Genomic DNA, 15,319 nt, shown 5'->3' with positions numbered 1-15,319 from the left:
AGGTCACTGGTTTGAGTCCTGGCTGGGTCATTTGGCATTTCTCTGTGGAGTTTGCATGTTCTCCCGGTGTTTGTGTGGGTTTCCTCCACCTGTTCCAGTTTCTCCACACAGACCAAAGACATGCACTATAGGTTAATTGGATAAAGTAAATTGTCTTGTGTGAATGAGTGCATGGGTGTTTCCCAGTAATGGGTTGCAGCTGAAAGGGCATATGCTGCATAAAACATATGTTGGAATAGTTGGTAGTTCATTCCGCTGTGATGACTTCTTATTATTAAGAGACTAAGCCAAAGGAAAATGAGAAAATTAATTAAATACATGTAAGCCATCCTTTGTCCCACATTCCTAAGGCCCCCTATTGGGCCCCGGACCCCTGGTTGAGGACCACTTCAGTGGGCCCTTTCATTCAACACTTAAACTTATTTAGTTGCAAGAAAGACAAGTTTCCTCCGATTAATTAACATATTGAGATGCTCTTTCTAGATGCATTACTTTATTTCAGAAAAGGAGACTTGCTTCATAGACTAATAGAGTATTATAATATCATCTCCTCCTTCACTCCAGCAGTTCCTCAGTTATCTTGCATAAAACCTTTGAAACATTTGGACTAGATTTCACAGCCAGACTGCCCAGAGGGAGGAAATCATAACAAAGAAATACACCAATTTGAGTCAAACTGTTTTCAATTACACCCAGCGCACTAGCGTGCATAGATATAGCTTTATGTGCTCATTGCCAATTACCAATCCCTGCCATACTAGGATGCAGAGTGAATGGGAACAGCTGGTGGTGAGGAGGACAAAACACACGCACACACTTTTTATACTGCAAATGGAGTCACATTTGTATGCAGAGTATATTGATATCAGCATGATGCTACGTGGTCTCACACCAGGCTAGAGCTGGTAATATCAAACCCATGGTGGTACATAATGAGGATTAATATTACACCATACTAACAGAGAAAGAGATGGATTGATGGGGAGATGGAAGGAGGAGGGAGGTGTAAGCGAGATAATAGTTGTTGTTCAGTTGTTGCTGGCAGCTTTTCCAGCTGGTGCTGAAGAGAAAAACTCACAAAAATGTATCCCCAGCATTATATAGATATATTCTCCATCCATGAATATGTGCAACCTGCAACCCCTCAAACACTGACTATTCATTCCCCAAGTGCAAAATGTTTGGCCTTGTGTTTTATACCATTTGGTACACACAGTTAAAACCAGAAGTTTACATGCATTCTAAAAAAGGAACGTAACCATTTTTTTATGTTTGTTGGTAAATCATACTAAATGTTTCCTGTGTTAGGTCTGTTAGGATTACCTAAACTATTTACATTTGCTAAATACTATTTTTGTTTATTTATTATTATTATTTTTTTAATGAATTTCTAGGCAGTTAAAAGTTTATATACATTTCTATGGTATTTTTTTAGCTTTGCTTTTAAACTCTATAACTTTGGTCATATGTTTTGGGTATCCTTCCACAAGCTTCTCACAATAGTTTGAAGGAATTTTGGCCCATTCCTCCTGACAGAATTGGTGTAACTGAGTCAGATTTGTAGGTTGCTCGCACAAACTTTTTCAGCTCTGCCCAAAAATTTTCTATAGGATTGAGATCAGGGCTTTGTGATGGTCAATTCAAAACATTCACTCGGTTGTTTTAACTAATTGTTGCACATTTTAACTAATTTGGCAGTATGCTTAGGGTCACGGTCCGTTTGAAAGACCCATTTGTGGCCAAGTTTTAATTTCCTGGCTGATGTCTTAAGATGTTGCTTCAGTATTTCTACATTATGTTCTTTCTTCATAATGCCATCTTGCTTGCCCTCCTGCTGCAGAACTGCCTCACAACATGATGCTGCCACTCGCATACTTCACAGTTGGGATGGTGTTCCTATAGGCTTGTAAGCTTTCCCCTTTGTCCTCCAAATGTAGCACTGGTCAGTATGGCCAAACAGTTCAATCTTAGACCCAACAGACCACTGGACTTGTCTCCAAAAATTAGTATTTTTCCCAGTGTAATTTAAAAAATTGTTATCTGTCTTTTTTGTTGATTCTAGCTTGTTGATTTCCCCATGATGTCACAAAAGGAAGCAGTGTGTTTGAGGTTTTCCTTAAATACTATTCTACAGTTGTGCCTCCAATTAACTCAAATGTTGTCAATTAGCCAATCAGAAACTTCCAAAACCTTGACACCATCATCTGAGCTTTTTCAGAGGCATAATAATCTTATTGTATGTAAACTTGACTTTCAAAAAAAAGTTATAAAAATTTTTCAAAAAATGGCTCTTTCATTATTCTGCTATTAAGCATAACAGAAACGAATTTGAAAATCCTAACTTACCTGAAAGAGTTTAGTCACATTAACATCTGACTTTTTTTAAATGGTTATGTTTCTTTTTAAGGTGAGGTAGTGGTAGAGGGTAGTTCTCCCTGCCTTCGCGTGGGTTTCCTCCGGGTGCTCCGGTTTCCCCCACAGACCAAAGACATGCGGTACAGGTGAATTGGGTAGGCTAAATTGCCCATAGTGTACGAGTGTGTGTGTGAATGAGTGTGTGGATGTTTCCCAGAGATGGGTTGCAGCTGGAAGGGCATCCGCTGCATAAAAACTTGCTGGATAAATTGGCGGTTCATTCCGCTGTGGCCACCCCAGATTAATAAAGGGACTAAGCCAACAAGAAAATGAATGAATGAATGAATGTTTCTTTTTATACAGTGTATGTAAATTTCTGGTTTCAACTGTATATATGGTACTTACAGCTGTAAACATGTTTAAGAATGCACAGTTCTAATCTGAAAGTGTCTGGTGTCTGTCATTAAGCTACACTGTAAGCTTTACCAAATCAAACTACTAAAAAAATGTCCTGAATGACGGATAGAGTTGCACCAATGATCTTCTCGGCTGTGTTCACTGTTTGCTGCAGGGTCTTACGGTCAATATATATATATAGATACATATATATGTATATAAGAGAGAGGGTGGAATGGTGGCTTAATGGTTAGCACTATCGCCTCACAGCAAGAAGGTTGCTGGTTTGAGTTTTGGCTGGGTCTGATGGCATGTCTATAACAAAGACATGCAGTATAAGTGATTTGGGTAAACAAATAGGCTGTAGAGTATGAGTGTATGTGATTGTGAAAATGTATGGGTGTTTCCCAATACTGGGTTGCAGCTTGAAGGGCATTAACTGCAGGCATGCTGGATTAGTTGGTGGTTCATTCTGCTGTGGAGACCCCTAATAAATAAGGGAGTAAGCCAAAGAAAATGAACTAATGAATTAATGAATGAAACAAAATTAAAAGAGAGTCTCTGAGGTGTTTTGTACACATTTATCTTTTTTGTAATATTGTTTAGTTCATTTTTAAGCATAAATATCCCTTTTTATTGTTCGAAAAAATGATCAAACAATTATTTTTGTGTTATGATAAATGAGAAAAGTGACCCACAGTCACTTTATAGCTCATTATATAAGCTCAGAATTAATAATAAAAATGAATGAAAGAATAGTGGCACAGGGGCTTAGCGGTTAGCACTGTCACCTCACAGCAAGAAGGTCACTGGTTTGAGTTCCGGCTGGGTCAGTTGGCATTTCTGTGTGAATGGGCTTGAAACTGAAATTTCAGGAGTTGTCCGGGAGACAGACCAAATCAGGAGATGGGTCTGAAATACGGGAGACTCCCGGGAAAAACGGGAGTGTTGGCAGGTATGGTATTTTAGGCAACCCAGGCTGATTCTGAAAATGTACTTCTACAGGTATTTGCATTTCTGGGGAGCACCAAATACGTCCCAGAAGATATGCAGTTTTTGTTTTCACGAATCCACCAGAAGATGCTGTGTACGCTTGTTCAGACCTCAAATATCTCTCGCAAGTGCAATTTGTGCCTGTTATTCTCATGTAAATCCTCCAGAGGCAGCTGTTGACTGACTGTTTGACTGACTCAATGACTGATCAACTGACCCACCCTCCTCCTTCCCTTAATCCAACCAATTGTATTGATTGACCCACCCACCCATCCACCCTCTTCCTTAAACCCAACCAACAATTTTCAAAAGAAATACAGAAAAAAGCCCTCGTCTGATTTTACCACGTTTTCAGATTTTACCACATTCTCCCTGTGTTATTTACTTGTTTATTTTTTTGGATTCTGTTTTTGTCTTACCTGCTTTCTGAAACCATTCCTCACCAGGTTAGGCGTGGGCTATGTTGGTTATAGGTGAATTGGATTAGGCAGTAGTGTATGAGTGTGTGTGAATGGGTGATTTTCAGTACTGGGTGGAAGGGCATCCACTGTGTAAAACATGTGCTGGAATAGGTGGGGTTTTATTCTGCTGTGGCAAGCTCTGAAATAAAGACTAAGTTGAAGGAAAGTTAATGAATGTATGAATGAAAGAAACAGTTATAAAATGTTGTATTACTTTAAAGTAATACATATAATTTTAGATAGCCTAATAACATAACATTATGCCATGATTTTAAAACTCTGTCCTGAGATTTCAAAACTAACATATTGATTAATTAATTGTCTACATTAGGCTAACAAGCTCAAAGTGGAAGTGTAGCAAGGTAAAATTAAACACAAATGAAAAAATATTAAAACTTAATATGATTTTACTATTTTTTTTTTCTAAATTCAATGTGAATTATTAGCTAATATGTCATTATAAAAAAAAAAAAAAAGATTTGTGTTTTGTTTTTATGACTAAACTGTCTCCCGGTGATTCACAGTTTTGTTGAATAATGTTACACTTCATGTTGGATGATCTGAATAATCTGTTTGCATTTATCACTTTTATTATTGCCTAACACATCCACATATTCATCTAAATGTCATTCTAATTGTTCATTCAGGAGGAGTGTGTGTAAGCGAGATAATAGCTGTTGTGCAGTTTTTAGCTGTTGCTGAAGAGAGGAACTCACACACATTTATTCTTAACCATCTTTTCATTCCATTCTCTACTTTTCTTTTACTCTTCAGACTTTCAAGTGCCACTGTTGTGAGTTAATGTGACTTAACTTTGCAGAAACGTGCATGAAAAAAAGTTTTACTCTCTGCTAGGACTTCCCAAGCTGTGTAGATGAAGCCCTTCACTCCAACAGAAATGATGTGATATGATCACAAACATATTCCCATGATTCCTTCTGTCACATAAATGAACAGTTAAAGGGCTGGTGACAGGTAGGCAGCTTTTAACTCTTGAATCAAACTTTTCAGAGCCATCAGATGGACAAAAAAAAGGTTCAGTAGCCAATGCTGCCTTTTATGGGTGCTTGTCTGCAGCGTGGGTTTTCTGTCTAGGCTTGTTTTTAATGAGAAAGAAAGCATTTGGAGGATGATGGCTTTTTGAAAGGAAATGTAGGGGGGAAGCGTGTCGTTATTTGAATGAAAAGAGCTTCAAAGCAGCAAAAGCTTATCAAATACATCTTTGTGTTCTCTTTGTGCCTTTTTATCTCTCTGATTTCAATTTGTGATGAATTGTGACAGTTTAAGGAAGACGTGGAGAGGACACATGCAAACACACACTTGTTGTTGGTATTGGTGGCGGATGAGGACGCTATAGGCATAAGGTGCATCCTAAATCGCATACATATGCCCTGTTCTACGCCATTCTGTAGGGTAAAAATGTAGTGAGTTCACACTGAAATATTTGTTTTATTATAAGTAGAATAGGTGCACTTCAAATTCCCTGGATTGTGCACTTATTAACTGTAAAAACGAAGTGTGGAATGATGGACAGTTCACGCTCTCAATGGTCAAAGCTTTGATCATGTAGCAGAAGGACCGGAGCTTTCAGGCACAGATGTTGAATCACTGTTTATTTTGGATTGTGAAAGCAGTGTTCTCCTACGAGAGTGATTATATTACCTCCCGATGGTAAATGCGGTTATACTCATGGCAGGTGTTACGCCCCGTGTGGCTCGGAGGATGAAAAAGGGCTTAACATAATTATGACAACCCAATATTTTAAGAATTCCTCTGAGATGTTAACTGCTATGAATCAACACAGACAACGACGTTGCAAAAAAACTGGTTCGCTTTATTACAATAAAGATAAAGAAGTGAATATTTAAATCACCCAAAGTATATTTACAAATATGTACAATAAAACAAAATGCAAATGCAAAAAGTAAACAAAAATACCTGATGGAGGGAAGGAGAATAAGCGGTGCCAAATCAAAGAAAATAACAAATTAAACACCCGCTAACTAATCCCTCCCCCAACTCTAAATAACTAAAGAGAAATATGTAAATAAGAAAAAAAAACATCTTCAGCGTCACACGCCCCTTACTCAACTGCACTGACTGTAACTAACATACATATGGTAGCACCCGCCTCTTACCTAGTGGAATAACAAAAAAATCTACTACGTGTGTGTAAAATGTAAGTCACGTGACATACTTCCCTTCACTTCCCTCTTGGTATTTTTAAATCACAAAAACTCTTTAAAGCGAACCCGAGCACAAGATAGGTACCAAAAGTTACAAAAACACAGCAGCAACAAGCAACATGGATCCCCCTCTCATCTGGGCTGACTCATCACTGGAGCGTTTAAATAACACCCATCCTCTTCTGATTGGTCCACTCGGGAGAACTCTGCCAACCAATCGGAACACCTAGATTTTAGAAGTATAGGAGACAGCAAATAGAAACAGAGAGGGGAGGAGGGAACAACAGAGCAACACCCCCAGGCATGTAACAGCAGGTATTATTTGGTAGTTTGGCCATTTATTTGACTAATTTGGCAACCAGGGCCGGCCTGTGGCATGGGCAGTATAGGCAAATGCTAAGGGCACTGTACATCCAGGGGTGTGCCAGAAATGGGGGAAGAAAAAGAAAATGTGTAATTTCCACTATTCTTAAAACTAGTTGGTATTATGACTTGAGCAAATTAATAGCGCACAATAATTTAGCTGCATAGCTAAGCCTACTACTACCAGTAGTAGTAGTAATAATAAAAATAATACTCATAATCATAATAAGGGCCGGCACATCCATCGAGACGACCTAGTTGGCAGAGTAGTGAGGGCGGTGTCTGCAACTCACCAATCCAATTATGAAGACAAAAGGTATGTCTTTATAAACCACATCAATGCTGCAATGCCTAGGTCATGAAACCATGTCATTATACTAATTTCTGTCCTTATAGGAATGATTGTAGTAGTGTTTGTGGTTGTTGAAGTAGTAGTGGTAAAAGTTATAGCAGCAGCAGTTTTTGTAGTAATATAAGTAGTGTTAGACATTGTAGTAGTAGTAGTCATTGTTTGGATAGTAGTAGTAGTAGACATTGTAGTAGAAGTCGTTGTTGGTGTAGTAGTATCAGTAGTAGCAGACATTGTAGTAGTAGTAGTTGTTGGTGTAGTAGTCGTTGTGGTGTCAGTAGTTGTAATAGGCGTTGCTGTAGTAGTATCAGTTGTAGTAAATATTGTAGTAGTTGTTGAAGTAGTATCAGTAGTAGTAGGCATTGTAGTAGTAGTCATTGTTGGGATAGTAGTAGCAGCAGCAGTAGTAACATTAGTATTTTTTGTAGTGGTAGCAGCTGGTGTAGTACTTGTTGTTGTTGTTATTATTATTATTGTGTTATTGAAATAACAACAGTGTTCTTATTACTATTGCCCTTTTTTACTGTCATTATTACTATCATTACATTACTATCATTGTTGTTACTCCCTACCACTATTTGGCTTCTTTCGTTATATGTTTTATTTAATACTGTTATTTGCTTCATTTATTGACTGTTATGCATGTTGTTTGTATATATATATATATATATATATATATATATATATATATATATATATATATATATATATATATATATATATATATWTWTATATATATATATATATATATATGTGTGTGTATGTATGTATGTATGTATGTATATATTCATTCATTCATTTTCTTGTCGGCTTAGTCCGTTTATAAATCCGGGGTCGCCACAGCAGAATGAACTGCCAACTTATCCAACAAGTTTTTATGCAGCAGGTGAGTTTGGGAGATGTGGCTGCCAGGATGATATTTAGTGTCTGTAATATGAACCCACAGGCTAATATTACCATATAATCATCTAAATACATTTCAACTATTACCTCATGCTTTTACGAGTCTCACATAGCAAGCCCTGTTTCTGCACTCTTGTAGCAATTTTCCACATCGTCCACCATCTCTGGCCCATTTTACAGCTTCTGTCTGTTTTTATTTCTTCCTCACTCTGAAAAGTTGATTATGCTTTCAAGCCGCCACCTGGTGTGGAGACTGCCTGCTGACAAACTCACTGTTTCATACATGAGCATGCATTGATAAACCAAAGGCTGACCATATGTATGAGACAGCACTGCCAATATGGAAACATGTGCATCCACAAACACACAAGTACAGTCGGAGTGACCAGCAAACAGATGTTGATGACCAGACAGAGCTTGGGTATAGTAGCATGGATAGAGGAAACTGATGAATACATTTTGTGGCTAAAAAGCTAATTGTGTTATTCAATCATAATTAATCCCTTGAAGTATACTAAGAATAACCCCCCAGTGATCCCATCTACAGCAAGAATATGAACATGTTTAGCATGGTTTCCAGTTTATGGCTTTGTGTGGAAGGAAAACTGATGTTGTTTCATTCTTTAAAGTAAGTTTTAAAACATGACTGCATGCTCACAATACCACATACAGAAGTGACTAAATCAATAGATTCTCATGTGTATCATTTATGTGGTAGAATGCATGAAAATAAAGAAGGTTGAGGATTATATTTATGTTGTATTGTTGTATGGCATCTCATCCGGTGTGTTTGAGATACGCAAGGTAAGTAATTTTGACTGCTAAACGGGGAACAAATTACAGGAGGTTAGGGGGGGACTGACCCCCCTAATAAACGCTTGATCCCATGAAGGACATGGAAATAAGATGTATGGGGAAGGGGTCAGCCCTTTAGTAGTAAGAAATGGATTTCTTCAATAACCATTCATTAATAATCCCTTTATTAATCTGGTGTCGCCACAGCAGAATGAATCGCCAACTTATCCAGCACGTTTTACCCAGTGGATGCCCTTCCAGCTACAACCCATCACTGGGAAACATCCATACACAGTCATTCACACAATACACTACAGACAACTTAGCTTACTCAATTCACCTGTACCACGTCTTTGGACTTGTGGGGGGAACTAAAGCAAACTCAGGGAGAACATGCAAACTCCACACAGAAATGCCAGCTGACCCAGCCGAGGCTTGAACCAGTGAACTTCTTGCTGTGAGGTGACATTGCTACCCACTGTGCCACCGTGTCACCCTTCTTTAATATTAGCTTTCTTAAAAATTATTAAATAAAATGTATAAATATAAACATTTTAGTAATTAATATAGATCTAATTTAAATACATTAATACATTTTATTAACTGAATGTTTTCAACAATTATTGAAAAAGTTGACTCTGGAACTTTTTGATTTGGTGGCTAATTTTTATGAATTTGTATGAAGGGCAGAGTTGGGTGCCATGCCTTTTTTTTTTTAATCTTACATTTTAAATGAGTGAACTTGTATACATTTATATGAACTAGCTACTGAATTGACAAAAATTTAAATAAGTTTCCTTATGAGATCAAGCTGCCTGTCTTATTGGGCTGGTCTTATTTTGAGATGTTCAGTTTTCTGGACTGTAAAATATTAATATTATTTTATTCTGTAAACTTAAACGTAATCTGAGAAAAATAAAAAATAAATTATAAATAAAAATAAAATTATATATAAATATATTTTTTTACTTTTTGATATCATAAATGAACACTTATTGCTGACAAATGTGTAATGCTGTGTTCACATCAGTCGTAGTAGAATAAATCATGCTATTACTTCATATTTAGATGTGCATTTTGAACAATTTTGAGTTTGCTCGCTTCATTCAAGCATCAAATCTGCTTCATTTACTCGTCAAATTCACTTCACAATAGGCGCGTATTCGGATAATGGGCAGGGCTTCTGTCTTTTTATGACTATCATGAATTTTATTAAGAGAATAACTGTGTTTCTGTGCTTTAGGGAGGCTGAAAAACAATGTATAATTGTTCGGCGCCATGTCTACTAGATTCAGAGGTGCATCCAGTTCATCAACTCCTCCAGAAACTATAACTGCATGACAGAGTCTTTCAGCGGTGCTTCTGACTGAGCTGAGCCCAGTTTGAGCTGTTGTCTGGTGTCGGCAAGAGGATTTCCCCTCGAGACACCATCAACAGACCCTACGTCATAGTCATGCCACTGGCAACCTATATACTATTGGCTAAATGTTTGTTTGTTTTGATTGAAGACATCTTGAAATTAATGTATGCATGCTTTCGGAAAACATGCCTATTACATGCACATGTCTGTGCGTATATATATGACATGCATCTGCGTTCAGCTTCTTCTAAATCTCTGTGCCTGAACATAAACACCACTGATTTCCAGTACGTATTTACCAAAGCCTCCATATCAGTTTGCATTTTGCATGTGGCAGTCAACCCCAGGGTTGATGGGGCTCTTTTTTAAAAGTGAGCATTTTCCATCTCTTAGTCAGGAGCTTAATTAACACGGTCTCCATGGGGAGCGTGTGTGTCGAGCAGATGGCACAGGCTAGCTTAGGCGAGATGAAAAATGCTAATTTGTCAAATGCAGCTAAAACAACCTGATTGGAGATCTCATTAGGAGGCGGTTTGAACTCCCATCTGAAGACACATCTTGCCGGAACACACACCTTCCCTTCTCTCGTCCGCCCTCTGCACTATTTTAATCTGACTTTACCTCAGTTCTACCCACTCAGCTCTCTCTCCCTCTGCGCCCCCTGGGAGGACGTGTCTGCTGTTTCCTCCACTAAACATGTTGTATGATTATAATGGGGTGATTCTTTACAGCATGTTTTGTTCTCCTAGTTCTAAAGCAGACATTTATTTTCACTTGCTAATAGCTGTGGTTATCTCTTTTACATTGTCTGCTTTAAGTGTATTAATTATTAAGCCGATTTTCATAATTGCATCTTAATTGTTTGTTTTCGATGGTAGCCTACAGCTTGATTGTAGTCTATGAAAGACCAGGGACCAGTAATGTTAAATGCTGGTTTATGTCACTTGCAGGTGAAACAATGTCAGAATTAATAAGTTGATTAATAAGTGATAAGTTTATTCACCTTTTTGATAGAAAACAATATCATATTCACTGTAGGAAACTGATTCCTCCAACACAAATCAACTAAGTTTCCTTAATCATTTTTTACAAATTTAAGTGGAGACAATATAAAAAAAATTACCCCCTAAAATTTAATAATTGTGTTGTTTGAACTTGACTGAAGAAGCAGCAAAAGTCATTTTTGAGTGTTGTAAAACTACAGATTAAACATCTATAATTTTTTTGTTTTGTTTTGAACATTATAAACTCTAAATCAATGGTCTTCAACCACCGGTACCAGTCTGTGGATCATCTGGTACCGGGTCGCATAAAAAATCCTTAATTATTTTAGTTTTATTTATTATTTAAGTCTGAACGACCTTATATTAAGTCTTTTATTTTGAAATATGACTATATTTTCTAGGTTACATCTTGGTCACTAGAGTGCCCAAATTTAACTCACAAGCAGCAAAATGAGTAAGAAACAGACATCTTTGGAAAGTTTCTTAGCTAAGAGGAAAAGACAGAGTCCACAATCATTTGTCAACAAATCAGGTGAATCCGCCATGGCTGTGGAAGATGATAAACTGATGGAGATCGCAAATGACGGTGGCCTTTTAGTTGCAGTTCGCATATTGCCTTTCAAGAGTTTGCAAAAATGTGTTGTTTCCAATGAAGGTGCACAGCTTGCTCGCACGAGTGGCGTAAGGAGGTCTGAGGCGCCAGGTGAAAGTATAAATCAGCTTTGATGTGCTTGTGCCTTCCAGACGCACACAGTTGAATGTATCCTGTGAGCACACTGCGAGTCACATGAACTGACTGATCAGCCTCAGCCTGTATTGAATATACACAATACGATAAGAATAATTATGTCAGAAAAACACAGAACACACAAACCCTGCAGTGCTTTGTCATTTTCACTATAAATTAAACTTGTATCAGAGTGACAGCAGAGTTTTGTCAGCTTGTTATCCTCTAAGAAAATGGTTGATGGTCGCTTAGCAACCTACAACCTACGAAACACCGCCTCAACCATTACCCTCTGTGGTAATATTTTTAAGCGTTGAACAGTCCACGGTGATATGAAGGTTGAGGAACACTGCTTTAGATGATGGATAGTAACGCCCAAAGTGTCTTTTTTCCAAAGATACATGAACTGTGAATGCAGACCAAATTATTTACCAACTGTTAATGTTTAAGTTTAGGAAGGTTATTTTTGAGAAAGTGCCGATATTGTCTCTGAAAATCTTTTTACATAAATCTTGTTTTGCATGCTATCTTCATCAAATTTTCAATATAAACTCATAAGACCCTATGTGTCATGTGTTTTTATATATGGAAAAAAACTAATATTAAAGTATAATTAACAGTATTATACTTCGTTATATATTATACTTAGTTCTTCTTTCTCACTACTTTATAATGTATAACAATTTTTTTTTTTGTTTAGCATGAAAATTTTGAAGAAATTTTGAAGAAACTTTGAGATTTACTATGGTCTATCTAGAAATTTTCTAGATAGACCATAGTAAATCTCAAAGTTTCTTTTTTCCAATGATACCAATTATTATTATTATTATTATTATTATTATTATTATTATTTTTTTTTTTTGAAACTCACTGGGGTCAAGAAATGTTACTGTTTAAATTTAGGTAGGTGTAAATCCCAATAAGGGATTGCTGGGTTAGCCAGGTTTTAACTATACACTTGACAACTGGACTGTCCAGCCTAATCACACCTTAAAGTTTCCTAATTTTGATTGTAATGTAATAAAGCTGCTTTAAACAATAATTATTGTGAAAATTGTTACACAAATAACTTTGAATATCAAACTTGTTGACATTTCATGTCATATATATGAACTGTATGTCCTATATATATATATATATATATAATTTTTTTTATTTTTTATTTTTGGCAGCTCTAATGACTGATTCTGTTTTTCTGCATTATAGAGATTAGGGTGCTATTGAATGTGATCAGTTACAGCACATTTTCATTTTATTTAGAGCTTTTGTTTGAACTAAAATAGCTGCAGTGATCTGTTACACCACATTAAAAGTGTCAAATTCATTATAAAAAAAAAAAAAACATAATTTGGAAGCGGAGATTTAGTTTTATCAAAAATAAGGTAAAAGACAAGCTACTCAAATTTTAACTGCTTGTTAGTAATTGTGTTTCTCCACAAATGGATTGTAAAAAGTAAATAAGCTTCACATCAGGTGAAAGAATGTCAGAATTAATAAGTGATACATTTATAAATGAAAAAGACTTAAATTTGAGTGACATTTCCAGTTACACAACTTATTTTTGGGCCATTTTAATGATTCGATTCTGTCCTCTTTTTCTGCATGATGTAGATTGTATAGGGCACTATTGAAAATGAAGACTTACAGCTTCTTTCATTTTATTTTGTGCTTCTGTTTGAACCGAGCAGCCACAGCGATATTTTACACCACATTGAAAAGTGTGTAAATGTATTGTTTTACAAATGTACATAATTTGCAAGTCGGAATTTAATAATTATCAAAAATAAAAGACAAACTGGTCAAAATTCAAGATTTAGCTAATAATTGTTTCTTCGTAAAAAAAAGTAAATAGTGGCCAGGTTCAAATTCAAGTGAATGACTCAAATTTTGGTGGCATTTCCAGTTATACAACATATGTTTGGGCCTTTTTAATGACCCGATTCTGTCCTCCTTTTCTGCATAATGTGGGCACTACTGAAGCTGAGATTCTGATTAATCAAAAATAAGATAAAAAACAAGCTGGTCAAAATCCTAAATTTTGCTAATAATTGTTTTGCTCCACAAATGGATTGTAAAAAGTAAATGCTGGCCAGCTTCACATACAGGTGACAGAATGTCAGAATTAATAAGTGATACATTTATAAATGAATATGACTCAAATTCCGGTGACATTTCCAGCTATACAACTTATTTTTGGCCCATTTTAATGATTCAATTCTGTCCTTTCTGCATAATGTAGATTGTAGGGCACTATTGAAAATATTATAATATATGAAGAGTTAAAATTAAAGAATGTCAAAATGTATTGTTTAAAAAATGTACATAATTTTTAAGCAGATATTTTGTTCTATCAAAAATAAGATTTTGCTAATTATTGTGTTTCTCGACGAAAGAATAGTAATTGTTAAATGCTGGCCAGATTAATAATCAGGTGAATGACTTAAATTCGGGTGACATTTCCAGTTATACAACTTATTTTTGGGCCAACTTTTAGTTATACAACTTCTTCTCAGTTCTGTCCTCTTTTTCTGCATGATGTAGATTGCAGGGCACTTTTGAAAATTAAGACTTACAGCACTTTTCATTTTATTTTGTGTTTCTGTTTAAACCGAGCAGCTGCAGCGATCTGTCACATCACATTAAAGGCTGTCAAAGTCGCATTTATTGTTAAAAAACATTTACATAATTTGCAAGCTGAGATTTCAGTTTTATCAAACAAATTGGTCAAAATTCAAGATTTTGCTATTAATTGTGTTTCTCCACAATGGCTTATTGTGAATTCCAACTCAAAATAATAGAGCGAGTCACATATTATTTGAAGAAGAAGGTCAAAAGCCGCAACTAAATCTGAAAAACCATCATGCTGAGACACATGACAAGGTTCTGAATCAGCGTCTCGCATTGAGCACGCAGGGGTCCTGCTCTACAATTACAGCAAAGTCACATTTAGCTCAACTATTTTTACCATTCGCTAGATTCAGGGGCTTCAGCTTGATCTTTGAGCGGATGCGTGGCACACAGCTTGAGGCGTTCACTTTAATAAATCTGTAGCAATGAACTAGACGCCACAAAAAAAAGACCTCTCACACCTTGTTGTGTTTAAAAAAAAGAAGAAGAACAGGGAGCACGGACTGTTTTTCTTACAATCATAGCGTACGGGACAAAAAAGGTGGGTGGATATGTGAGGAGGGCCAATTGCACTCTCTCTCTGTCTTTCATCCTACTTCAAATAACAGTGCAGAAAACAACTTTTCACAGTTGACTGACAACAGGATCCCTTTATGTTACCTCAGTCTGTGGCGTCTCTTTTGTACGCAAAGACTGTCACAACCAATCCCCTCTCTCTCATTTCTCCCCCCTATCAATTGTCATGGAAGTCAAAAATCCTGTTTCCACAAAATGCCAGCTTTTTTTCCGCTCTGCCTGT

At 36.5% G+C, this 15,319-nt stretch overlaps 1 long non-coding RNA gene across 4 annotated transcripts in view; it reads left to right on the top strand.

Moving 5' to 3' along the window:
* The window catches only part of LOC137487534 (uncharacterized), a 318,479-nt gene that overhangs the window by 158,436 nt on the left and 144,724 nt on the right, over positions 1-15,319 (top strand). Inside the window, exon 4 of one of the 4 annotated variants that reach the window (XR_012389917.1) lies at positions 10,045-12,925. The exons of the other annotated variants lie outside the window; for them this stretch is intronic. This is a non-coding gene — a long non-coding RNA (uncharacterized lncRNA). Of the gene's footprint in view, positions 1-10,044; positions 12,926-15,319 lie in introns of those variants that run through there. 4 annotated transcript variants of the gene reach the window in all.

Source organism: Danio rerio, chromosome 14 (genome assembly GCF_049306965.1).
Source record: "Danio rerio strain Tuebingen ecotype United States chromosome 14, GRCz12tu, whole genome shotgun sequence".
NCBI lineage: Eukaryota > Metazoa > Chordata > Actinopteri > Cypriniformes > Danionidae > Danio > Danio rerio.
The sequence above is the reverse complement of the archived record's forward strand: the minus strand, read 5'-3'. Positions and strand labels throughout refer to the sequence as shown.